Raw genomic sequence first — 27,905 nt, 5'->3', positions numbered from 1 at the left:
GAGATGTGATATATTAGCAAAAGAAAGAAAATACATACTGTAAAATTCCTCTGCAGGCACTGGTTTCACTGTTGCTCCATTGCTAAAACTATACACTGCAGCTAAATTTTCAATTTGAATAACGAAGCTCTGACATAAATGCTTGAAATCTGCTTACCGCATCGACATACGTCTTTGGTTTAGTAATCCTCTGCACAGATGGCCGGTCTATCAATGCAAGAACACAACTGCCTGGAACAAGCCGGTAGGAGTGGCTTCAAATTCACAGGTCAAAGCGCAAATACAGAATCGTACTTTACTTTCACCCATTCCAAAAAGAATTGTTATGACCCACAAGTACATAAATTGTATTATAGAGTTTTCCAAAGCTATTTACTTATATTAATCCCAGCATTAGCTGTATACATTAAGTTGCGTATTGCTTTTACAGGGTTCTGTTGCAAGAAGGTGGACTATGTTTGAATCAAAGACCTGTGACCTACATTGATAACATTCCAAGAAATTAGGCGGCCTTTGGAGTGTGGGAGGGGAGATGCGTTTTTAATGTTTATTCAATGTTTTTCTTTTCTTTAATTCATTTACCCATTTTTAACAACGAGAAACACAAATGGATCTGAAAAACAGATCAGACGTGGAAAACTGAACTAGATTACGCCTGTAAAAGACGTCATCTCATGCCCCATTCGACATAATATTTTGCTCATCTCATCTCCAAAACCCACAATACGAGTGAAGCTGTCCAGAATAGATGCACATATCATAGTATTTCATTTGACCCTGGTAAACTATAATTTTCCATTGGTTTAAATTTTCTTCCAGGACAACAGGCACAACGGATTACGAGGGTCTATATTGTTTTGTTACATCAGTTGAAGTTTTAAATTACTTTATTCTACTTGAAAAGAACTCATATTGAAGATAGTGCTATGACAGTACAGGATATGGAGCGTCTCAGTCCCGCTCATGTGCCAGCTCAGCCTTTGGCTGTCTGAGGCAAAAAAAGTAAATTACTGAAGATGCGGGAATCGGAAACAAAAACAGAAAGTTTCAGCAGGTCCGACAGCATTTGGAGACAGAGCAGAGCTAACGTGGAGTCTGGATGATTTAGTCAGAGCTGGAGAGAACTGGAAATAGGATGAGATTTATACTGCAGTTGCGGGGTGTGGGGCAGAGGGGAAAAACATAACTAGGAGCAGGTGTAGGCAATTCAACCCCTCAAGCCTGCTCCGCCATTCAATACAATCATGGCTGATCTCCTCTAAGCCTTAACTCCACTTGCCTGCCCGTTTTCCATAACCCATCAATCCGTTCCTAATTAAAAATCTAGTTTTTCCTTAAATGTGTTTGGTGGTGACAGCATGCTGGAGTTGCCGGAACTGGTGGAGGGCGTTTCTTTGAATGCGGAGGCTGCTGGGGTGAAAGGGGAGGACAGGGGGGCAGGGTGGACTCTATCCTGGTTCTAGGAGGGAGAGGAAGGGGTGAGAAAAGAGGTGCTGTAGATGGGCGGTCACAGTTGAGAGCCCTGTCAACCACAAGTGGGTGGGAAACCACAATTAAGGAAGACATGCGAGCAGCACCATTGGTAAGTGGTATCATAGAATTTACAGTGCAGGAGGAGGCCATTCAGCCCATCAAGTCTGCACCGGCTCTTGGAAAGAGCACCCTACCCAAGGTCAACACCTCCACCCTATCCCCATAACCCAGTAACCCCACCCAACACCAAGGGCAATTTTGGACACAAAAGGTAATTTAGCATGGTCAAGCCACCCAACCTGCACATCTTTGGACTGTGGGAGGAAACCGGAGCACCCGGAGGAAACCCATGCACACATGGGGAGGATGTGCAGACTCCGCACAGACAGTGACCCAAGCCGGAATCGTACCTGGGACCCTGGAGCTGTGAAGCAATTGTGCTATCCACAATGCTACCGTGCTGCATCGGAACAGATGCGAAGAAACTGAAAGAATGGGGAGTCCTTACAGGATATGGGGTGTGAAGAGCTGTAGTTGAGGTAACTGTGGTAATCAGTGGACTTGTAATGGTTACAAGTGGACAGTTTACCCCCAGAACTGGGAGTGAGAGAGATGAAGGAAGGGAAGTGTTCCCAGAGATGGACCATGTGAAGGTGATAGAGGGATGGAAATTGGAAGTGAAATTGATAAATTTTTTCCATGAAGTGACACCGAAACAGTTGTCGATGTACCGATAAAAGACGTGTGAGGGGGCCAGAGTAGGACTGGAACAAGAAATGCGCCACATACCAGATAAAGAGAGGTGCAAAACTGGGACCCATTTGTCACAGCTTTTGTTTTAAAGAAGTGAAACATGTTAAAGGAGAAATTGTTCAGTGAGGAAGGACAAGTTCAGCCAGACGGAGAGTTGTGGTGGATGGGGATTGTTCAGATCTATGTTCAAGGAAGAAGAGGGGAGCTCTCAGTCCATCCTGGTAAGGAAGAAGTGGCTAGGGCAGGGAACTGGATGTTGTTGATATGACATAGGGCATGTAGTTGGAAAGGGACTGGACAAGGGGAGAGAAGATGGAGTCAAGATTGGAAGAAATGGGTTCAGTGGGGCAGGAACAGTCTGACATGATGGGCCTAGTAGGAAAATCCAGTTGTGGATTCTGTGAGGAGGTAGAAGAGGGCCATTTAGAGTTGGGAGACTGAGGATGAACGATCTCCAGAGGAGATGAGGTCAGTGACAGTCCTGGAAACAATGGTTTGATGCTTGGTGATGGGATCATGGTCCAGGGGGAGGTAGGAGGATGTGTCTGAGAGTCAACGCTCCGCCTCTGTGAGATAGTCAGTACACCAGACAACAACAGTCCCACCCCTGTCAATGGGTTTGATGACAAAGTCAGGGTTGGACCCGAGAGCGGAGTGCAGAAGGAGACAGGCTAAAGTGGGTGAGAGGAGCAGAGAAATTGAGATGGTCAACGTCACACCAACATTGTACAATGAAGAGCAAGTAAGCAGGCAGAGGGAAGGATCCATGTGGAGGGAGAATACTGGAAGTGGGTGAAAAGATTTGTAGAATGGGGGTGGGGAGGACTCATGCCCGAAAAAATGAGCACGGAGATGAAGACGGCGGTAGGGGAGGAAATCAGCATTGCAGCGAGCCAGAAATTCACTGAGGTGGGTGCTTGGGGAATGAGGCGTAGGGGCATGAAGCAGAGTTCAGCACCTTCATCCTCAGAAAAGGTAGGTCAGAGGGTGAATACATGGCATGGGCATGGGTTAGAAGAGATGGGATCCAAGAGAAGGGAAGAGTCAGAGGGCATTGGTGACAATGTGTCGTTGGAAGAGAAAAAGGTTTCTTGTTAAGGTGTCAGATGAAACGAAGAATGAAACAAAACTGGGGACAGGGACAGCTTTGAAATAGGGTGAGTCGGTGGTGCGGGAGATAAGAGTGTATGCATCTGGCAGCGCATGGCACAGAATGTGGATCTCAGGATGTGGAGAGAACAGGAATCCGAAGAACATTGTATGTCCTGGAGATACCAGTAATCCTGGGTGATTCAAAACAGGAGGGGTTCCAGTTCTCTTTAGTTCGGATGAAGAGTCATCCAGACTATAAACATTAGCTTTGTTTTCTCTCCACAGATTCTGTCCAACCTGCTGAGATTTTCCAGCATTTTCTGTGTTTGTGTGAGGAAAATAATATTTGAGGACCAGGATCTCAAACCAGAGACTAACATCTTGGTTTTCTGTGCAGCAGTGATCCCCATCCTCCAATACGTTTCAGAGTTTGGACAACCTACAACAGGCATCCTAAAAGCACAAGAGAAATACCACCAGCGATACCTTTGCCGGATCCTCCAAACCAGGTGCCAAGAGCCAAGTCCACTCCCAAGCCAACTTGCCTAGCATGGAGGCACTGGTCACTCACTACCAGCTCCATTGAGTGGGGTCGTTTGCATGCCTGATACCAGACTCTTGAAGTGCTCCATTCTGAACTCGGTTGCACTGGAGACTCCCAGTTGGACACCAGAAACACTCGGTCAAACATCCCCATCGACTCGTGAAGTCCCTGGCTTGTGTTGACCAAAGTGGATAAAGCTCATTGATTCAGAAAGGCATTGGACACAGACGAAGTTGGGAATACGCAGAAGCAAAGTCTAGATGAGGCGAGTGGGTAAAAGCTTCCAGAGAACACACCACATCAACCAGTCAATCACTACCTGTCCCGCATATGGCAATACCTACAGACCTCACATTCATCAGCCATCTGGTGGCTCAGTAGCACATGGGCGTTACGGTAGCACAGTGGTTAGCACTGTTGCTTCACAGCTCCAGGGTCCCAGGTACAATTCCCTGCTTGGGTCACTGTCTGTGCGGAGTCTGCACGTTCTCCCCCACGTGTCTGCGTGGGTTTCCTCAGTATGCTTCGGTTTCCTCCCACAGTCCAAAGACGTGCAGGTTAGGTGGATTGGCCATGATAAATTGCCCTAAAAGGTTAGGTGGGGTTACTGGGTTATGGGGATAGGGTGGAGGTGTGGGCTTAAGTCGGGTGCTCTTTCCAAGGGCCGGTGCAGACTCGATGGGCCGAATGGCCTCCTTCTGCACTGTAAATTCTATCTATCTATCTATCTCAAAACCCAACAAACTGGAGTGGGAAGAAAGTCATATTCAATCTACAGGGACTGCCCAAGCAGGAGAAGACTGTTCTTAAAAGCCAAAATTTTGTTTCAAATGCCAACACAGTAGAACTTGCATTGACCAAGGCAGGCCAGCAGCACGGTTCGATTCCCGTAACAGCCTCCCCGAACAGGCGCCGGAATGTGGCGACTAGGGGCTTTTCACAGTAACTTCATAATAAAAACAGCCCAAATAAATTAACGGAGATGTGATGAAACAAAATATGACACCAAGCCACAGGAGGGAAAATTAGGACAAAATGACCAAAAGCTAAATATGTAGGCTTCAAGGGGTTTCGGGGCGAGAGGAAAGCAAGGTGTAGTAGGAGAATTCCAAAGCTTAGGGCCTAGGAGCTGAAGGTATGACAACCAATAGTGATGAAATTCTGGGATATTCGAGACGACAGCATGTGGACATCTGAGAGGGTTGGAGGGCGAGAGATTACAGAGGTTCGGAAATACAGAAATGCTAATATTTAATACTCAAGAGCACAGAATCCTGCACGCCTCTTGGCCGACTGTACCAGTTTTGAGACACCCACACAATTAGTCCCACTTCCCTGCTCTTTCCCCACAGCCCTGCTATATATGCACAATTCTCCTTGAAAATGGAGGTTATTTTTAAAAGACTATTTTAATGATGAGTCTTTTGACAAAGAAAGAGTTAAGTAACAGCTTAAATGGAGAGTTGCCATGACACTAACCCTGCGTCATCAAAATTTGACAATGGCTGGAGATAGCCCCTTTCTCTCTCTCTCGGGGAATTGGAAACAACAAAATAATGGTGATTCCTTTAATCAGAGGAGAAAAGTTTATACAAGCATTGCATTTTCCCTGAAGACAAAGACAAAAATATAAACAAAACAGCAAGATGGAAAGTAAACCAACTTTCTGCTGTTCATTCAAGTCTCTTATGCAAACAGAGTTGTTCACCAAATGGATTTGCTGGAATGTTGTAGGATTCAAAGAATAGTTGTGTCTTTGCAAAAAGTGTCCAGATAGAAAGCTTAATACAAACCGTCAGAATCATTGTGCTCTCGCCACCCACCAGAATGAAACTGGGAGACATTGGCATCACAACTTGATCTGGATGGAAAGATTTATTAAATATAACCATAGAAGAGTCTTCACATTCAAGGAACACCAGAAGTAAAATTCACAACTTCAGTTTTCACCATTGTGCAAAACATCTCCAAAAATCTGTCCTGGTCTACCCAAGTCGACGCTACCACCAAGAAAGCACAACAGCGCCTATACTTCCTCAGGAAACTAAGGAAATTCGGCATGTCCACATTAACCCTTACCAACTTTTACAGATGCACCATAGGAAGCATCCTATCGGGCTGCATCACAGCCTGGTATGGCAACTGCTCAGCCCGGGACCGCAAGAAACTTCAGAGAGTCGTGAACACCGCCCAGTCCATCACACGAACCTGCCTCCCATCCACTGACTCCATCTACACCTCCCGCTGCCTGGGGAAAGCGGGCAGCATTATCAAAGATCCCTCCCACCTGGCTTACTCACTCTTCCAGCTTCTTCCATCGGGCAGGAGATACAGAAGTCTGAGAACACGCACGAACAGACTCAAAAAAAGCTTCTTCCCCACTGTCACCAGACTCCTAAATGACCCTCTTATGGACTGACCTCATTAACACTACACCCTGTATGTTTCATCCGATGCCCGTGCTTATGTAGTTACATTGTATATGTTGTGTTGCCCTATTATGTATTTTCCTTTATTCCCTTTTCTTCTCATGTACTTAATGATCTGTTGAGCTGCTCACAGAAAAATACTTTTCACTGTACCTCAGTACACGTGACAATAAACAAATCCAATCCAATCCAACAAGACACACCAAAACCTAAAAATTGTATTACCCAGAATCAAGAATTCAGTGCCTTCCTAATAACATCTGCATTTATACAAATCACTGCTAATCATCTCTCGACATCCAAACACTCTTTATTGACCTACATTTGCAGAGTCCTAATGCTTTGAGCTGGATACCAAGGAAACACATTAAACTATGGTCGTGAAGTGGTCATGTTATTGGATTGGTAATGGAAAGAATGGGAGTTTAACGGCAGAATTTCATTTTTGAATAAATCTGGAAGGCAAATTCCTCATCCAATTTAAATAAAATTCTACACAATCATTTGTCTATGCTGCAATATTTGTGTACAGGTAGAGTTTAAAAATTCCCTGTTCACCTTCATAATTTTGGCTACAATTTATCAAACCAGATTCAGTGTGGTGCTGTGGGAATTCTGCATAACCAGTTTCAGTTTGCCTTCTCAAATAATTTATTGGTTTTAGCAGGAACCAAGACAGTTCAGCATGGGCAACAGTCAGTGTAATGAGACACTGGGCTGTTCAGCTCTCTCACCATGTCCGTGGACATCATATTTTATTGGTGACAAAAAATTACTTGCTTGTTACTGATCCCAACAATCATGGCACTTTCTTCCCCTCTATCCCATAAATTAGGCTCTTCATATAGTTAACCTGCACCAAGGTTTTTAACTGATCATAATTGGGATTAAAATCAGAACTGTGAAGCAGTGCTAACGGCTGTGTTACCATGTCGCCCTTTGGACTGTGGGAGGAAACCCACGCAGACACAGTGAGAACGTGCAAAATACACAGTCACTAAGATCAGAATTACACTCGGGACCCTGGTGCTTTGAGGCAGCCGTGCTAACCATCGTGCCACCCCATTAAGGCACTTAGTTCCACTTTAAAAGATGCCTGAGTTTTAATGGGTTTAAGTCAGAAAATTGTGTTGCTTAGTAACACAAGGCCCCACAGAAACAGCAAAACAGTTTCAGTTCAGAAACTGCCAGAACAGTGCAAAGGGATCCTGCAAGAGCGCGTGCGAGAGAGAACGCTAGACATAGGCTCCAAGTTAAAAGACAGGGGCTGCAGACCTGGAATAACATGGGCTTGCGAAAAGCCAAGTGTTCAGTGGAGATCACAAAAGGCTGGGGACTCCTGACTATTGGCCTGTGCAGCAGCGTTCTGTTGCCATAGTTGGGTATCTGAAAGCTTGTGCAGAAAGTGAAGCTTGAAAACACATGGCACTCCAGAGTAGAGGAACACTGGAAAGAGGTTGAAACCATGGAGGTGAATCCTTGATGAAGACATCCAAAAGAAAGCGTAATTTGGGAGCAGATTCCAAGGCATGTTCTTCAAGAATAGAGATTGGAAACCCTCATATGAAAGACAGAATTTCAATGAGACCAGTTGACTCAGTGTGACAAGCAGATCTATAGCATTTATTCTGTGAGGCATCGGTCTCTTGACTTGAGTATGGTGTGCCTGACCACAGTTTGCCTATTCGTTTACACGGGCTGTACCATGAATATTAGACTACAAGATAGATTTTGTAACGGTTATCCTTACGAAGCTGTATATATCTGTAAAGTTGTGGTTGAAGATGTAGTGTATTTTAGTTCATCTTTAATATCTCTGTATAAAATCTAAATCTGCTTTTATCGTCAACTACTTGTTTAAAAGATTTAATCCAAATTGGAAGAACAAGGAGAATGAGCAGTGGGATGAAGGACCAGCAGTTGACTTTTGTTTAACAGGTAGAATTATAATTATGTAACTTGTGACACTTTGTGATGGTGGAGAGATGAGAAAGTAGCACACGGTGCACAGTACTAAACCCTGGGAAACACCAAAATCATGAGACATGTTCTCAATTTTACTGAGAAGGTTAGTTGACAAACATAATTTTAAATACAGGACGGTGTTGCTGGGGGTCATAAAAATAAATACATTTAGATATTTATTAAATTGCCTGCCACTACAATATCAAAGCATGCATTAATTGACAAAGGCATCGTCTACATGAGACTGTATCCCTTCAGTGTTTTGAAATGACAGCACAGAAACATACCACAGCCCAACAGGGCCTAAACCAGTGGCCTCCTCCCATTCCATCTTCTTATCTAACCCTCACAGCATAACCTACTAGCCCTTTTTCTTCATGCATTTATCTAGTTTCCCCTTAAATGCATCTCTACTACTTGCCTCAACCACTGCATGCGTTAGAAAGTTTCACATTCGCTCCACTGGGTAAACATTTTCTCCTGGATTGCTCATTAAATCTATTAGTGATCATCTCGTATTCATGGCCCCTAGTTTTGGACTCCCCTAAATCAAAAAAGTGTGACAGTTTTGTTGTGGAGACAGGTTTATAACAGAAACCACCTGATGCTGGTTATCATATCAGGAGGTTGGTTAGTTCAGTTGGCTGGACGGCTGGTCTGTGATGCAAAGTGATGCCAACAGCACGGGTTAAATTGCCGTATTGGCTGAGGTTATTCATGAAGGCCCCGCTTTCTCAACCTTGCTCCTCGCCCAAGTGTGGTGATCCTCAGGTTAAATCACCACCAGTCAGCTCTCTCTCACACAAATGGGAGAGCAGCCTACGGTCCTCTGGGACTATGGCAAATTTCAGTTATTATATCACACAACATGCCGACCACTAGTGACAATCGCCAGTCCCCTCCCCACACCTCAACCAAATTCAACAAATAGCTTCAGCTTCACTAGGTAAGCAGTGCCGAGCACAATGGGGATAAGTGCTAAACTCAGCAAATAGAGCAGAATTCAACAGAACTAAACTGGCACCGATTCTACAGTAATGTTGGTAATCTGCTCCACTGGGTCACTGCATCCTCTCCCCCAATATTCTGAGCCAGCAATAAAAATCACTAATTTCTATTTACGTCTCATATACTCTGAGACAAGCAGTCTTAACTGTAAACCCTGTAGTTTCTCCCAGCCAATTCTAAATATTAATAAAAACGGAAGATGCTTGATAAACTCAGCAGGGCTGGCAGCATCGGTGGAAGTGAAACACAAGAATACCTGTTGTACAGACATCTCTTGTTTAAGAGATAGACTTAGGGGTTTTTCACAGTAACTTCATTGCCATGTTAATGCAAGCCGACTTGTGACAATACAGATTATGGGCGCTATTCTCCCCCCCCCCCCCCTCCTCCCCCCCAACGCCGGGTGGGAGAATCGCCGGGGCGTCGCGCGAATCGCGCCACGTCGCTCCGACCCCTGCACGCGATTCTCCCACCCCCCGGAAACCAGCGGCGCACGATTTGTACCGGGGGCCGCTCGGAGAACCGGCGAGCAGCGATTCTCCGTCCCGAATGGCCGCTACGACAAGACAGGTTCCCACCGGCGCCATCCACCCCTGGTCGCTGCCGGCGGGAACTCTGTGGGGGGGGGGGCAGGGGAGAGGCCTGTGGGGGAGGGAAGGGGGCTCCTTCACCAGGGTGGCCTCTGATGGGGTCTGGCCCAGGCTGCCCCAACTGCGCATGCGTGGGTTGGCGCAGCGCCCATTTGGCACCGTGTATGGACGCAGGAGCGGCGTCAACCTCTCCAGCGTGGCCCCCACAGCGTGCCAGGGCCCTGTTCGCGCCGTCGTGAAACGCGATGGCGTGAACATTTGGCCTCCATATCGGAGAATCGCCCCCTATTTTTTTTTTATTTAAACCTGGTCAGACAATGCAGATACTCCAGCTGTACTTCTTCAGAAGCTGCTTCGCAGCATCTTTCAGCTCAGCTTCTCAGTCAATTCTGAACTGCTTGGAAAGAAATTGCTAACCGATCTGCAGACATATCTTTAATTGAACTGACGGCAGATGCTTTGACTTCTGCTCACATTCCAATCTAAAACTCAACTAAACTGCTTTTCTATAAAATGCTTGGTACACTTAGTTCCTCCCATTAATTCCATCTTACCAAGCTGAAACACAATCTAACTAACTAACTCCATAGGGAACCACCTTAATCCAAACAAAACTCCAATCGGCCAAGTTTTTAGGATGCCTTAATTGCACTTCTGGCTCCCAGAACCTTTCAATCGAAAATTGCTTAAAAACATGACTGCAGGAGTCATAGGCATACAATGGACGGGAGTTACTGTGAAAATCCCCTAGTCGCCACACTTGGTTACACCGATGGAGAATTCAGAATGTCCTTTTCACTTAACAAGCAAGTATTTTGGGACTTGTGGGAGGAAAAACGGAGCACTCGGAGGAAACCCACGCAGACACGGGGAGAATGTGCAGACGCCGCACAGACAGTGACCCAAGCCGGGAATCAAACCTGGGGCCCTGGCGCTGTGAAGCAACAGTGCTAACCACTGTGCTACCGTGCCGCCCAGACTAACCCAGGCTTTTAACCCTTACTGCACCAAATACATGCAAAACATATCCGAAATTCCTACATTCATCACAAAGGATAACCAAGTAATTACAGTCCAGTCAGTTTAACATCAATGGTGGGGAAGTTCTAGAAACCATTATTCGGGATAAAATTAAATAGTCACATGGAAAAGTGTGAGTTGATTAGGAAGAGCCAGTATGGATTTCTTAAGGGAAAATAATGTTCAACTAACTTTCTGGAGTTTTTTGAATAGATAACAGAAAGGGTCAATAATGCTGTTCATGTGGTGTACATGGATTTCCAAAAATCATTCAATACAGTGCCGCACAACATACTGGAGAGAAATGTTACAGCTCATGGGATATAAAATTGACTGGGTAATAGGAAACACCGAGTAATGGTTAATGGGTGTTTTGGGGCTGGAGGAAGGTTTGTAGTGGAGTTCCCAGGGGTCAATATTGGTACCCCTGCTTTTCCTAATATACATTAAAGATCTAGATCTTGGTCCGTAGGGGGAAACTTCAAAGTTTGTGGATGATACAAAACTTTGTACACTGTGAGAAGGCCATTGTGGAAATTGAGGGCCACAGACAAATTAGTGGAGTGGGCAGATGTGAAGTTCTGTTCTTTCTGCCGCACACTTTTCCAGCATTGGAGGGGCAATATAAAATGAGAGGCACAACTCTAAAGAGGGTGCAGGTACAGAGGGACCTGGGTGTATAGGTCATTAAAGGTGGCAGGACAGGTGGAGAGTAGTTTAAAGCATTCAATATCCTAAGCTTTATTAATATGGGCGTAGAGTACAAGTACAAGGAGATTACGTTGAACTTACGCAAGACACTAGCTGGAGTGTAGTAAAAAGGTCTGGGCACCACACTTCAGGAAGGATGTGAACACACTGGAGAGAGTGCAGAAGAGGTTGACAAGAATAGTTCCAGGGATGAGAAACTTCAGTTATGAGGATAGATTGCAAAGTTTGGGACTATTCTCTTTGGAGAGGTGAAGGCAAAGAGGAGATTTAATGAGATGTTCAAAATAATGAGGGGGCTGAACAGGGTAGAGAAGGAGTAACCTCCCACTCAAAAAAGAATCGAGAATGGGAGGGCACGTATTTGAAGTGATTTGCAAAAGGAGTAAACGCAATGTGAGAAAAAGGATTGTACATGAGAAGAAAAGGGAATAAAAGAAAATACATAATAGGGCAACACAACATATACAATGTAACTACATAAGCACTGGCATCGGATGAAGCATACAGGGTGTAGTGTTAATGAGGTCAGTCCATAAGAGGGTCATTTAGGAGTCTGGTGACAGTGGGGAAGAAGCTGTTTTTGAGTCTGTTCGTGCGTGTTCGCAGACTTCTGTATCTCCTGCCCGATGGAAGAAGTTGGAAGAGTGACTAAGCTGGGTGGGAGGGATCTTTGATTATACTGCCCGCTTTCCCCAGGCAGCGGGAGGTGTAGATGGAGTCAATGGATGGGAGGCAGGTTCGTGTGATGGACTGGGCGGTGTTCACGACTCTCTGAAGTTTCTTGCGGTCCTGGGCCGAGCAGTTGCCATACCAGGCTGTGATGCAGCCCGATAGGATGCTTTCTATGGTGCATCTGTAAAAGTTGGTAAGGGTTAATGTGGACATGCCGAATTTCCTTAGTTTCCTGAGGAAGTATAGGCGCTGTTGTGCTTTCTTGGTGATAGCGTCGACGTGGGTGGACCAGGACAGATTTTTGGAGATGTGCACCCCTAGGAATTTGAAACTGACAAATCTCCAAGTCAATGAAAGACAAGTTACAGAAGGCAACAGTAATTAGGAGGTGCAACAACACAGAAGGTGGCCATTTAGCCCATCGTAGCTGCCGGCTCTTTGTTCAAACATTCTGAACTAACCCATATATTTTCTGTGTAAATATTTTCCAATTTTCCCATAAAAGATGCAGTGGTCTCTGCCTCAAACATTTTCTATGACAGCATACAAGTTCAAACATTTCTCTTCATTTGGTAATTTTAAAATTGATGGTCCCCATGTCTGTGATCAAAGAAAAGTCCCTTTTCATCATTCAGATGCATGACAATTTTAATAACCACTATTAAATCCCCCCTTAAACCTTTTCTACGTCTGTGTCCAATGTTCCCTGTATCTCAATCCATTTGTCATTACTGCTTTTGCTTGGAGTCTATCCAACAGCAATCAGCTCCTCCTCTTTGCAGAGATTATGATGATTCTAAATAATAAGCTATTCACATTGCAAACACTTCCCTGTTCAATTAAAGCTCATAAATTTAAAATATGTTTCTCAAACATTTATTAACTTGACCGAGACCAAAGCACTTTACTTATTCCAAGAAAATTCCTCAACAGGTGCCCAAGAAAAGCTACAACAAATCCTCACCTCCCCCAGTCGTTACAATGCATGCTAAAACAATTAGTACTGATACAGAATTTTATGACTCTTGCTAATCACATGATACATGCATAAATCTCAGTACAAGGTAATAACGTTTGATTTTGCAGGTGAGACTACAGAAAATCCTTGAGCTTTATGCCAACTGCAAAATACAAGTATAGTATTACTTTGCAACATACATTATTCTTTGCTTCTTCCTGTATATTCCCCAAGTTACGTGACATATCTTTGTGGAGCCAAAGATGGCCATGTACATACAAAATCAGGGCAAGGCAAATAACCAGAAATGTGAGGGATATTTAATCAGCCAAACATAAATAAGTCTCTCTTCTCCCTCTCACACACCACACCCATCCACATAAACACACCACCCACACACAGGATGACACTCAAACCTTCCCTCCTTCCCAAGAAAAATGACAAGTTGCTCGTACAAAAAATGAATACCTAGTGTCAGTTAAAAGATGGCAACCCAACCAAGGGAGTTACTTTTTAAAAGATAAACAGTACTTGTTTATCAAATATGAATTACCAAGTGACATCAAGTGCATGATTCACTCGCCTGAAGGGAAAGCAAGCTGTGCCTGTCCAACTAGCTGCTGATTATCCCAAGCCACCAATTCCCATTACGCCCTGTTGACTCCTTTAAAAGAAAAGTTTAAAAATATGACCTAATGGCTTTATTCTAGAGTCTTGCCGAGGCTAAAAGCTACTGTGTACTGCAATACAGAACCACAACTCACACAAACCACTCATCTGATGCTATGAATCAAGGCTTGGTGCATAGATTGTTTATAAAACAACATTTGGACTGCTTTACAATCTTTAAAAAGAGAATAAAGATAATGACTAAAACTGACATTCCAGTTCAAATGAAAGCATGCAGCCATCACTGGGTGCTCAGAAGTCTTAACGAGGAACTTGAGGATTTCTTAATGCAAGTACCTCAGTGCCCTCCCCAATCCTTTGCTTCAAGGATCCAGCCATACCAAAGTAATCCCCAAACCGCTAATTAACAGCTTCCATATCCTACTCACTCCAAATTCATCTCACCTACACAATCCAGTTATTCCTCCCCAAATCCCTATTGCATTCAACTCCTTTCTACTCATCTCCTCCCCCATGGCCACCACGCGAACTGGTAATGTCAATGGATCCCTTCCTTCAAGCACCATTATGATTCATGAACATACAATGTTCATTCTTCAAGCATCACCAATTACTGCAGCAACTCTAATTTCCGTTTCTTCCCCCAATCCTCAAATGTATCATGACCTCTGTCAACTTCCCTAAAGTTCTGCCACTTGCAGCATCAGGAAAGTGACAGCCAGAGTAACAAATCACACTGTCACGCTGTTACTTTCCAAAGTTGAACTAGAACAATTTTCATCAATAACATTTCATCTACCCACTTCCCGCAGCTGTCTAGGTTCCGTCAATTTGCTCAGCAGACATTTGATCTTGGATGAGTCTCAGCTCCTTCCAGCTTTAATACCAGGAAGATGGAAATGATTTGTCTACAGCTCCCCATCACAAACTGATCTATTATCATTGATTTCATCCTTTCCCCTCCCTTGGAGGCTCCACCAAATGGCTCAGTCTTGGTATCGTATGCAACCAAGCTTAGTTTCAGACACTACTTCCTTTCCAGCACTAAAAAGGGAATAATAATACTCACTTATGTCACAAGTAGGCTTCAATGAAGTTACTGTAAAAAGCCCCTAGCCGCCACATTCCGGCGCCTGTTCGGGGAGGCCGGTACAGAAATTGAACCCACGCTGCTGGCTTTGTTCTGCATTTACAAGCCAGCTGTTTAGCTCATGGTGCTAAACCAGACCCAGATTTGCCTCTTGTTCCATCACAGCTGCAATCTTCAGTCACATCCTACCATTACTTCAATCCTCCCTTTGCTGACCTCTTTCCACCTCCATTAACTCAAACATGTCCAAAACCTGCACACATCCCATCTTGCCTTAAATTCTGTTCATTATCCAGTCTTCAATGACCTACATAGAGTCTAAAATAGACTATTTTAATTTTACAAGTTTAATTATTCAAACAATAATAAATATTCATTACATGATTAAGTACAGACAGCAATAAAATCATTGCTGTAGATTAGAAAGACTTGGCATAATTCGATATATGTAAATATAGAAGCAAATGCTGCAAGAATGAAGAGCGTGATGAAATTGCAGTGATCCAGAAGGCCTCGACAGCAATGTACATGCACAAGTTTTGTTTGGTGATTCATGTGCCTGTGTCGAAAGATGTCTAACAGGTGTTTGAGCTTTCAAGTGGCCTCAAACAGAACTACAATAATAAGGTGAAACAAATGTAGAGGTCAAAGCAGCTTTTCAAAATTTAATGCATCAAAAACATTTACCATATTCTCTAACAGACAGGGTGTTACAAGTTACGTTATCAGGGTTCGCTTCAGTTTTCAACCATATATATTAATAACTTGGGCGAAGGTATAGGGCTGTTAGTAGGCATAATAAATTGTGCAGATGGGAGCTGGAAGGAACACACAAACAAAGTGACCGGTAACACTGGATGGATGGAGTCCAAACAAAGAATGTAAAGTCATCCATATTGGATCTGAAAAAGAAAACTAAGAATATTTTCTCAACGGTGAGAGATTAGGAATGGTGGACAAGCAAAGTGAAAGTGATTTGGGGTTCTGCGCACAAATCACCAGAATCTAGTGCAAGGTACAAAAAGTAATCAAAAAGGATAATGGAAAGTTGCTTTTTTACTAAAGGCAGTTGCAATTCCCAAGTCAGCAAGTGCTGCTTCCAGCTGTACGGAGTCTTCAGCAACCCACGTCCTGTTAAGCTTTGGGCATCTCCTGGGAAGATGGTGATGTAATGGTAATATTATTGGAGTGCAACTCACAAGCCCATGGGTTCAAATCTTACTACAGCAGCTGGTGGAATTAAATTCAATTACCAAAACATGACATTGAAAGCTAGTCTCTGTAATAGTGACCATGAAACTATCAATTGTTGTGAAAAGGAAGGATATCTACCATCGTTGCCTGGTCTGACCCATGTGATTCTAGATGCACAGTGATGTGGTGGACTCTTAACTGCCCTCTGAAGTTGTGGGCGGCATGGCGGCGCAGTGGTTAGCACTGCTGCCTCACGGCACTGAGGATCCCGGGTTCGAATCTTGGGCCTAGGTCACTGTCCATGTGGAGTTTGCACATTCTCCTCATGTTTGCGTGGGTCTCGTCCCCATAACCCAAAGATGTGCAGGTCGATAGATTGGCCATGCTAAATTGCCCCTTAATTGGAAAAAAAAAGAATTGGGTACTCTAAATTTATTTTATTTGAAGGGGCCTAGCTCAGTCCAAGGGCAATGAGTGATGGGCATCAAATGCTGACCTTGCCTGTGATGCCCACACATCATGAAATAATAAAGAAAAAAAAACTCAGGAATGATGCACTGGTCTTGGAATATGTACACTGCAGATTCATCAGAATGACATTAGGCCTTAAAGGATTAAAGTGCGTAATCTTGATTTGTATTCACTGGCATAGAAGAGACTGAAGGAGAATTTAAAAATCAAGGTTAAAATAATAAAATTTTATAGGATAGATAAGGAGAAACTATTCCCTCAAATGGGAAGGGTGGAATCTAGAATCCTAGGAGGGAATTTACGGTACAAAGCTTAAAATTAGAGCTCAGTCATTTAGAATTGCAAATGAGCTGTTTTTCATACAAATTGGAATTCCTCCTGCAAAAAGACTAAATGCTAGGTCAGTTAAAATATTCAGTAAAATTTGGAGAGGCAAGGGCATCATAGGATATGAATCAAAAGGAGTAGAGGCATTAGCCAATTGAATATGAAAAAGGCTCAAAGAGGTGAGTACCCTACTCCTGTTTCCATCTTGCGCAAGTTTACTGCAGGGTCACTTCATTCTCCCACAGTACCGAGAAATATTTTCATACCAGAGATAAGGAAAGCTGCATCAGTCCGTGTTTGGCATCACTCTCATAAACCAGATTCAAGGAAGTAGCGCACTGGGCCTGATAAGCTTGGGCTTTAAGTTTCTAGTAAAGTTTCTAGTAATATTATCATAGAATCCCTGCAGTGCAGAAGGAAGCCATTTGACCCATCAAATTTGTACCCTACCTAGGCCCACTTCCCCACCCTACCCTCGTAACCATACCTAACCTGCACATCCCTGGACTAAGGAACAATGTTATCATGTCCAATCCAGCCAACCTGCATATCTTTGGACTGTGGGAAGAAACCCACACAGACACAGGGAGAAAGTGCAAACTCCACACAGTTACTTAAAGGTCAGAATTGAACCCGGGTCCCTGGCGCTGTGAGACAGCAGTGCTAACCATTGTGCCACCGTGCCATTACCTAGGTGAAGGAGTGAGCAAAATACCCAAGGCCTCTCAAGTTAAAACAATAACCAGAATTCTAGGAGAAAAAATGCCATCATGGGAAACCATGCCAAGTGTTTCTTTCTACCTTGTAAGAAAGATTTGTCAGTGACGCCAGTCACTTTGTTGCACTGGCTATATACTACTTATCTGTTGATAGGAAAAACAATGGGTTTCTTTGTCAAGAGCAACTTTGCACAATATGCCATACCAAACGACTGCTCGAGATTGCTGTCAAAGTAGCTAACTTCAGAAATGCCAATGACTTAATTTTAAATTGAAATGCCAGTTTAACAGTGGCAGCATTGCTAATGTCATAATCCAGTAAGTGCCTTCCAATGTCAATACTTATGCATTGCAGTAACGGCAAAAGCTGGCCAAAGTCTTCACTTTGATTTATTCTTCAACTGATTCAACAACAAATCCCACTGCTTTGACAGTTCCAAAACACTGTCATCGGTCTTGGTTGCTGCAGCTGATCCGTTCAATATAATTGCTGACATTGCAGTTCAACATGAAAAATTATATTTAACATAAAAGTGTTTCATTTTTTTTCCTTTGATGGATCCACTTAATATTAACATTACCAAAGTCCCTTTGTTCTAACTTCTAAGAGACAGCATCAGTTATATACACATAATTGATCAAGACAAGTCGACAAGTGGAGGAAAATGAAAATACAAATTCTAAATGTTGTCTCTGCTTTGACCATTTTTTTAAAAAACAGTACCGGTATCAGACCTTGTGCCCGTTGGGCAGACTAACAAATCTGCTGAACTGTGGACTCCATCCAGTATTTTGAAAACACCACAGGGAACCCTATTTGAAAATCAATGTTCTGAAATAATTTGAGAAATTAAGATGAGGCTTTCAACAAAAAAAAAAATCAAACCAATTGTTTGGAATAATTAGAAGTGGTTGACCTTCCCATCATTGGAGTTAAGAATACCTAGCATTTCAGAAGATCAGTCAGCTGGGTTGTCAATCTAGCTTCGAAACTTTTCAGAAAATTGTTTCTATTCATTCAAGGAATGAGGAGTTGTTGACAAGGCTGGCATGTATTGCCTAATACCCTTGAGAAGGAGACGGTGAGCCACGGCAATCTGTGTGGTAACGATACACCACCCACTGTTAGGAAGTGTGTTCCTGGACACCACCCACTGTTAGGAAGAGAGAGTTCCAAGTATTTGACCCAGCAACAGAGAAGGAATGCCGATTATGGCCCAAATCAGAACGGCGTGTGACAAAGAAGTGAACCTACAGGTGGTGTTCCCATGTGTCTGCAGCCCTAATCCTTCTCGACAGGTTCAGTGTGGGTTTGGAAAGTGCTGTTGAAGCAGCCTTGGGGAGTTTGCTGCAGTACATTTTATAGATGGTGCACACAGCTGTCAGAGTGTTTTGGTAGTGGGGGCGATGAATGATTAAGATGGTGGGTGAGGGTTTGTTAAAAAACATAGAAAATAGGTGCAGGAGTAGGCCATTTGGCCCTTCAAGCCTGCACCAACATTCAATATGATCATGGCTGGTCATGCAAATTCAGTATCCCACTCTCGCTTTCTTTCCATACCCCTTGATCCCTTTAGCCGCAAGGGCCGTGTCCAGCTCCCTCTTGAATATATCCAACGAACTGACCCCAACAGCTTTCTGTGGGAGAGAATTCCACAAGGTCACAGCTCTCTGAGAGAAGAAGTTCTTCCTCATCTCAGTCCTGAATGGCTGACCCCTTATCCTTAGGCTGTGACCCCTAGTTCTGGATGTCCCCAACATCAGGAACATTCGTCCCGCATCTAGCCTGTCCAGTCCCATCAGGATTTTATATGTTTCTATGAGATCTTCTCATTCTTCTAAACTCCAGTGAGTACAAGCCCAGTTGATCCAGTCTTTCTCCATATGTCAGTCCTGCCATCCCAGGAATTAGTCTGGTGAACCTTCGCTGGACACCCTCAATAGCAGGAATGTCCTTCCTCAAACTAGGAGACCTAAACTGCACGCAATACTCAAGGTGTGGCCTCACCAAGGCCCTGTATAACTGCAGAAAAACATCCCTACTCCTATACTCAAATCCCCTCGCTAAGAAGGCCAGCATGCCATTAGCTTTCCTCATCGTCTGCGGTACCTGCATGCCCAATCTTCAGTTTTATTAAATATACTAACTGTTTAGAAAAAGTAGTTACAGTATTCACTTAATTGGATATGACTATTTTTTCATTATGAATAGCAGCTTGGTAGTACAATCCTAGAATATTAGTGGGAAATACGATACACTGTTGAATCATAGAATAGAATCCCTACAGTGCAGGAGGCGGCCATTCGGCCCACTGAATCTACACCAGCCCCCTAAAAGAGCACTCTACCTAGGCCCAACCTCCCACCCCATCCCTGTAAATTTAGCATAGCCAATCCACATAACCTGCATATCCTTGGGCTGTGGGCTGAATTGCATCCTTCCACTCTGTTGCAATTCTATGGTTCTAAATGCCATTTGCATCCTGGAGTACCACATTTTAAAATAAACAACAAATTTATACTGCATGAGATAAGCTGATTGGTTGGCAAGTGGACTCTGGTTCATTGACATGTTGCCATGGAGAATGGACCAGCAAACCAGTTATTTGTGTCCTGATAACTGAGCATCAAGCTTCAATAGCAATGTTTCTTTATTCAGAAAATATTTTATGGTGCTTTTGCCATTACTCACAAGATATCTACCAACACTTTGGCAGTGAGAATTCTAGGTTTTCTTCACAATTAAAATAATTAATTATTGCACAGTATTCCAGCTGAATATTATTTTGATAAAAATATATTTTGGTATGACAGTCTCATGTAGTCTACAGGAAAACATGACATTGATACAAACGAGGAGTAGGAGTCGGCCATTCAGCCCCTCTAGTCTGCTCTGCCATTTAATAAGATCATGGCTGATTAGAGAACCTCAACTTGTAACCTTTCACCCCCCTAGTTAAAGAATCCTTTTGCCTCTGCCTTGAATATATTCAGGCTCTGATTCCTCCATCTTTTGAGGAAGAGAGTTCCAAAGACTCATGAACCTCAGGAAAAAATTATTAGCCTCATTCCCATTTTAAAATCATAGAATCCCTACAGTGCAGAATCCCTACAGTGCAGAATCCCTACAGTGCAGAATCCCTACAGTGCAGAATCCCTACAGTGCAGAATCCCTACAGTGCAGAATCCCTACAGTGCAGAATCCCTACAGTGCAGAATCCCTACAGTGCAGAATGAGGCCATTGGGCACATCAGGCCTGCACCAACCCACAGTGGCAGTGGTTAGCACGGCTGCCTCACAGCACCATGGACCGGAGTTCAATTCCAGCCTTGGGTGACTGTCTGTGTGGACACTGGGGGCTTTTCACAGTAACTTCATACTTGTGACAATAAAAGGTTATTATTGGGGCAGCACGATAGCATAGTGGTTATCACAATTGCTTCACAGCGCCAGGGTCCCAGGTTCGATTCCCGGCTTGGGTCACTGTCTGTGCGGAACCTGCACGTTGCCCCGTGTCGGTGTGGGTTTCCTCCGGGTGCTCTGGTTTTCTCCCACAGACCAAAGACGTGCAGGTTAGGTGGATTAGCCGTGATAAATTGTACCTTAGTGTCCAAAAGGTTAGGTGGCGTTACTAGCTTACGGGGATGGGTTGAGGGCATAGGCCTGGGTGGGTGCTCCTTCAGAGGGTGGGTGCAGACACGGTAGACTGAATGGCCTCCTTCAGCACTATAGGGATTCTATGTTACCTTGCACTTCTTCAAACAGAAATCAATCATAGAATAGGTTCAGCACAGATGACCATTCTCCCACCGTGTGCAGGCAATCTCTCTGCAAGGGCAACTCTGCATGATCTTCTCTCCCACCCGTTCCAAAATTGCCTTGTAAGATGCTGCCCTTCAGATACTCGATGATTGAATCTGCCTCCACCACAGCAATGCATCCCAGATCCTAACCACTAGCTGTGTTAAAATGTTCTCCATCATAATGCCAGTGGCTCTTTCGCAAATCACCTTTAATCAGTATCCTCTGGTTCTCAATCTTTCTGCCAATGGAAACAGTTTCTTCTTATCGGTTGCCGAGACCCTTCGTGATTTTGAACGCCTCTATCAAATCTCCCCTCGCCTAGAACAATCCCAGCTTCTCCAAAGTATCTGCGTAACTGAAGTCCCTGATTCCATTCCTGTAAAAAACTCTGATGCACACTCTCTAAAGCCTTAATTTCTTGCCTAAAATTTTGCAGAATCCAACCCAGAATCCAACAATACTCCAACGGAGGCCAAAGCAGTGCCTTATAAAACATTTGAAACTTCCTTGTATTTTTATTGAAGTTTTTCATTTTAACAAATAGAAATCATAGAATCCCTACACAGTGCAGAAAGAGGCTATTCGGCCCATCGAGTCTGCACCAGCAAGTTGGGCAGAACGGCCTGTTTTCATGTTGTAAACGTCTAAGACTCTTAAGACCTTCTGAAAGCAGTCTTTCTAGGGTCAGGCCCCACCCTAGCCTCATTTTAAAGATCAATGTGGATTAGCCGTGATAAATTGAACCCCAGATCTCTTTGGGCGGCCAGTGAATTTAGCTTCATACCATCCAGAAAGTACCCTGATCTATATATTCTTTTGGTCCAAAATGGTTACATTGAAATCCATCTGCCACAGTTTTGACTATTCACCTAGTCTACGGTCTACAATGCCACCTAACTTTATGTCATCAGAAAATTTGGATAAATGGCTTTCTCTGCCGTTGTCCAAGTCATTAATAAATAATGTGAACAATTGAGGCCCTAACACAGATCCCTGTGGGACACCACTAGTAACATCGGAACAATGAGTGCCTACCATCCATTATCCCTACTTTCTGTTGCCTGCCACTCAACCACTCATGTTGCTTGCAAAGGCCAAGGCCTTGACAGGATCGTCAAACAACATTCAGGATCTCTCAGAAGCTCCACTGAACAAAGCGTCTTCACTTACTAAGTTGCCGCTCTGATGGCCAGAAACACGGGGGGGGGGGGAGAATGATGACTCAACATGATCAGCCACCTCAATACCCTCACAACGAGTACTGCAGACAGAACAACACAAGACCATTGCTCGGGGTCTCATCCCGGCCACGGCCTCAAAGATCAGATACGGAGTACACTGGCGTAAATTCTCTCAAGGATACTTTGCAGTTCATCAAAGCGAACACCAAAACCATGCACCACCGAGCTGAGATCATCATCCAGATCATCATTCACAAAGACAATCATCATCCTGACACACACAGCACCGCTGAAGCATGTGCTCGCACACCAGCAAAACCGCCACTGCAAACTGGGCCCCATCCCAGCCACCTCCAACCACCTCAATCGGATTTGCTCTGATTCAACTCTGCGCTTCATCACCAAATACTGACCATGATCATCCAGTGATGTAGCGCAAGACATATATCCAAGAAAATGATAATTATGGAATATCCCCCCAAAAAATGATTATGGAATGTGCAGTCGGATAAAATAAAGTGTGAAAAGACGAGTGGGGTCAGAGCTCGCAAAAATGCAGCCGGTCCTGCGCTCAAATCATGTGACAACCTTGTTTTTAAAAAAATCTCTATGACTCTATGTATAACATTCAGGATCCCATGTGTCATGTTAACCATTTTCTCAACCTGCACTGCCACCTTTAACATATGCGCATATACACCCGACAGGTTCCTCTGCTCGTGCACCCCTTTTAGAATTATACTCTTGTCCTATCTCCCATTCTTCCTCGTAAAAAGTATTACCACTAAATTATGCATTAAATTTCATCTACGCCTGCCCACTGTACCAGCTGTTTGAAATATAAACATATACTCATTAGAACAACCCAGGGATTCCAATTTCAATTTCTAACATGGCGAATGCAATTCCCCCAAGGTCTACTAATTTGAAGGACACAAGGGATAAGCAACGATTGCCCACATTCCATAAACGTTCAAGAAACCAAGATCATTTAGTGACAAACAAGTAGCCACTGTTAAATTATTCCTTCTCACATCAAACTCTTTCTGTTTTTAACTCTAATGTAAAGCCAAACTATTGACCAGATCAAAACATGGAGCAATGCGAATGATATAAAACAATCCATCCATTTAGCAATGATGCAACTCCAAGGAGCATTAACAAAACTTTGACCAATGACTGATGGACAAAAGGTTTTAGCCATAGAGTAGATTTCAAGAGGTTTTTTTTTCTTAAAAAGGTAAAGAAATAGAAAGGTTTAGGGAGGGAATTCCAGAACTTGGGGTCTAGGCAGCTTAAAGGAATGAGGGAAGAGGCCAGATTTGTAGTAGTGCAGCGATAGTGCAGCGATCTCGGAAGAGGTTACAGAAAAAGGGCAGAGCCATGGAGAGAGTAAGTATTAAAATTGAAGAGTTCCCAATCCGTGGGTGCAGGAGGTGAACAGGATTTGGTGAGAGTTAGAGGCTGGCAACAAAATTTGGGATTAAATTTACATTTTAGAAATTTTCTGTACCAACCAAAGTAGTAATAATAATAATATTTATTAATGTCACAAGTAGGCTTACATTAACACTGCAATGAAGTTGCAGTGAATATCCCCTAGTCGCCACACTATGACGCCTGTTCGGTACACTAGAAGGAGAATTCAAAACGTCAAATTCACCTAACAAGCACATCTTTCGGGACTTGTGCAAGGAAACTGGAGTGTCCGGAGGAAACCCACGCAGACACAGGGAGAACGTGCAGACTCCGCACAGTAACCCAAGCCGGGATTAGAACCTGGGCGCTGTGAAGCAACAGTGCTAACCACTGCGCTACCATGCCACCCAAAGTAAAGTCACCAGAGCCCCAGATGAACAGAGCGACCGGTAGCACAGTGGTTAGCACTGTTGCTTCACAGCTCCAGGCTCCCAGGTTTGATTCCCAGATTGGGTCACTGTCTGTGCGGAGTTTGCATGTTCTCCCCGTGTCCGCGTGGGTTTCCTCCGGGTGCTACGGTTTCCTCCCACAGTCCCAAGATGTGCATGTTGGGTGGATTGGCTATGCTAAATTGCCCTTAGTGTCCAAAAAGGTTAGGTGGGGTTACAGGGATAAGGTGGAGGCTTATGTGGCATGCTCTTTCCAAAGGCCGGTGCAGACTCAATGGGCCGAATGACCTCCTTCTGCAGTGTAAGTTCTATGATTCTATGATCACAGGCTGCTTTCCCCTTTGAGGACGAGAGCTGGTGGTGATTTAACCCTTGGATCACCACACCTCAGGCGAGGGACAAGGTTGAGAATGTTATTCATGAAGAACTCAGCCGGTACAGGAATTGAACCCATCTTGTTGGCAACTTACTACATTAATTCATGCATTCCATTTGTTGAAGTTAATAAATGCTGCCCACAAAACAGTTTTGATATAGAACCTCAAACCAGAGCATCTTTAATTATAAATTCACTACCTCACTGATTCATCGCTCTTCCAATCTCTTTCATCAGGCAAGAGATAGAAAAGTCTGAGAACACGCATTACTAACGGGTTCAAAAAACAGCTTCTTCCGCACTGTTACCAAACTCCTGAATGAACCTCTTATGGACTGAACTGATCTCTGTATACATCTTCTCTACTGAGTAGCACTACACTCCTGTATGCTTCACCCGATGCCTGTCCTATGTATTTACATTGCATATTTATGCATGTCCTATGTTTTTTATGCATGGAACGATCTGCATGGACTGTACACAGAACAATACTTTTCTCTGTACCGCAATACACGTGACAATAAATCAAATCCAGTGACATGGTCAACAAGTAGATCCATATCTAATATAGTGACACCAACATCAGAAATATTTTAAAGATCACAGATATGTTTTTTTCTCATTTTGGTCTATGCCACTAAGCTTCACTCAAACCTCCTCCCGTCCTATTTTACAACCCTATCGGTATATCCTTAAATAAGGATATTATTTTCCTTCTTGCCCACATTGTGCTTGCCTTTGGATGCACCTGTTATTCAACTAAATTACAGGATATGGTAGCGAGCTCCAGACTCAGACCATTCTCTGGGTTAAGAGATTGCTACTGCATTCCCTGTTGGATTTATTCGTGACGATGGCATCGTATTCACCACCTCTAGCGTTGGTCTCGCCAAGTGGACGAGTTAGGTAGGAAAGCTGCACTTGTGTTGAGAACCACGCCTCCACAGAATCAGGTCAGGGAAATATCGGAACACACATAGAATAAAACAAAAAGTTCCTTACCCTTTTCGCAGAAATCAGTGGTTTATTAAAACATAAATCACCAGCGGAGAGGTGGGGGGTTTGGAAAAAAAAACCACATAAGACGGGTTCAAATCGTAAGAGGGCAACAGGTTCCGCAGCCAGGCTTAAAAATTTGTAGGTTGTCAAGCGATTCAAGCAACCAGATAAAAGAGGGGATGTGTCTCTGTGCAGGGTGGAATAAAGTGCTACTCAGTGAGGACCATGTAACTTGCTGAAAGTAACAACCGAGTGGCTTCCAGCCGGGTCCGGCAACGCGCCTGCGCACTGGCACCACGGTGAGGTCTCCACAGGCTGCGCGCGCCGCTCAATCGGACACCATGGCAACTGGGCCTACTCCAGCCCGCCTAGCCAAAGTCAGTTAACGCCCTCACATGTCGCGTCACCGGCGTTCTTCCACGTCCAATTGCACCCTACAATTTATACCATTCCTCTGATTCGTCTCCCCCATGGTGTAAACATGACTGCAGAGGCCCCCCCGCCTGCTGAAGGCTGCTTATATTTGAAGCTGTTGACGCCGGCGCCTCATTCCAAAGCGGCGGCCGATTGGCCTACCCAAGCAGACCACTTGGATTGAGGGCGGGGCAATCGGTAAGAGGGGCGGGGCTATCGGGCCGTTAGCGAGGGGGAGGCGGAGCTGGTTGGCCACGCCCCCGATCACTGACCACGCCCCCGATCACTGCGGCAACGCCTCCGGTCACTGCGGACACGTCCCCTCTACCTAAGGCCACGCCCCTGTTCCTATTGGCTCCGCCTCCCCTCCAACGGCCACCCCGCGCCGATAGTCCCGCCCCTCTTCCCGATAGCCCCGCCCTCAATCCAAGTGCCCCCGAACCTGTCCTCAATGGCCTCGTACCCTCTCTAATGGCCCCCCCACTAATGCCCCACCCCCTCGCTAATGACCCCGCCCCCTCTCTAATGGCCCCGCCCATTCTCTAATGGCCCCGCCCACTCTCTAATGGCCCGCTCCCTCCCTAGTAGCCCCGCCCTCTCTAATGGTCCCGCCCCCACGCTCATGGTCCCGCCCCCTCCCTAATTGCTCCTCCCCCTCCATGATGGGTCCACCCTATTTGCATTTGATCAAGCAGTGGCCTCAATCCGGGACATTGCCAGTAAATACAAAGTAAAAAACTAATGACCATTGGCTGCTTTCCCCTTTGAACTTTAACCTGAGGGTCACCACGCCTCGGGCGAGGGTCACCACGCCTCAGGCGAGGGACAGAGTTGAGGAGGCAGGGCCTTCATGAATGACCTCGGCCGGTACGGGGCTTGAACCCGCGCTGCTAGCCTCGCTCCGCATCTCGAAGCAACCGTCCAGCCTGCTGAGCTAAACCGGCCCTGATTACATAAAGGGACAGTAACCGCACATGTTTTGGGCTTGCCCCAAACTTGCTGGGTTCTGGGCAGCCTTCTCCGAGGCAATGTCCAGAGTTCTGGGGGTGAGGGTGAAGCCATGCCCAATAGTGGTAATCGTCGGGGTATCGGAGCAGCCAGAGTTACACATGGGGAAGGGGACCAACGCCCTTGCTTTCGCTTCCCTAATCGCACGCCGGAGAATCCTGCTCGTCTGGCGATCGGCAGCACCGCCCACGGCTGCAGACCGGCTCGCTGACCTCTCAGAATTTCTCCACCTGGAGAAGATTAAGTACGCCACCCGAGGGTCAGAGGAAGGCTTCCTGGATACTTGGGGGCAGTTCGTCGACCTGTTCCAAAACCTGTTCGAGGCCAGCAACGAGGAGTAAGCCAGGAAGAAAAAAAGGTTGAGGAACCAAAGGACTGCACAACCCCGGGGGGGGGGGGGGGGGGCGGAATGGGAAAACCACAAGAGAAGTGGAAGGGAGCTGAAACCAATGGGGGGGGGGGGGGGGGGGATGGCGGAGGAAGGAGGGATATCATAGACCGAACCAGAGGGCAACAAAATGTACGTACAGTTAGTTAAATGAAGGACAAAACAAACCTCCCTGTAAAATAAAGCAAATTAGCGCGGGCAAGAAAAATAATATATATAA

The 27,905-nt window shown here is 44.8% G+C and overlaps 1 protein-coding gene across 5 annotated transcripts in view; it reads right to left on the bottom strand.

Moving 5' to 3' along the window:
• ssx2ipa (synovial sarcoma, X breakpoint 2 interacting protein a) overlaps positions 1–26,457 on the bottom strand; it is a 70,619-nt gene extending 44,162 nt beyond the window's left edge. For 2 of the 5 annotated variants that reach the window (XM_072510332.1, XM_072510333.1), the window contains exon 1: positions 25,879–26,457. The gene's annotated coding sequence lies outside the window, so the exon portion shown is untranslated. The other 3 variants (XM_072510329.1, XM_072510330.1, XM_072510331.1) reach the window with 3 other exon arrangements.
• Positions 26,458–27,905: the final 1,448 nt, after the last annotated feature.

This window comes from Scyliorhinus torazame, chromosome 7 (assembly GCF_047496885.1).
Source record: "Scyliorhinus torazame isolate Kashiwa2021f chromosome 7, sScyTor2.1, whole genome shotgun sequence".
NCBI lineage: Eukaryota > Metazoa > Chordata > Chondrichthyes > Carcharhiniformes > Scyliorhinidae > Scyliorhinus > Scyliorhinus torazame.
This window is presented reverse-complemented; position numbering and strand designations above follow the sequence as displayed.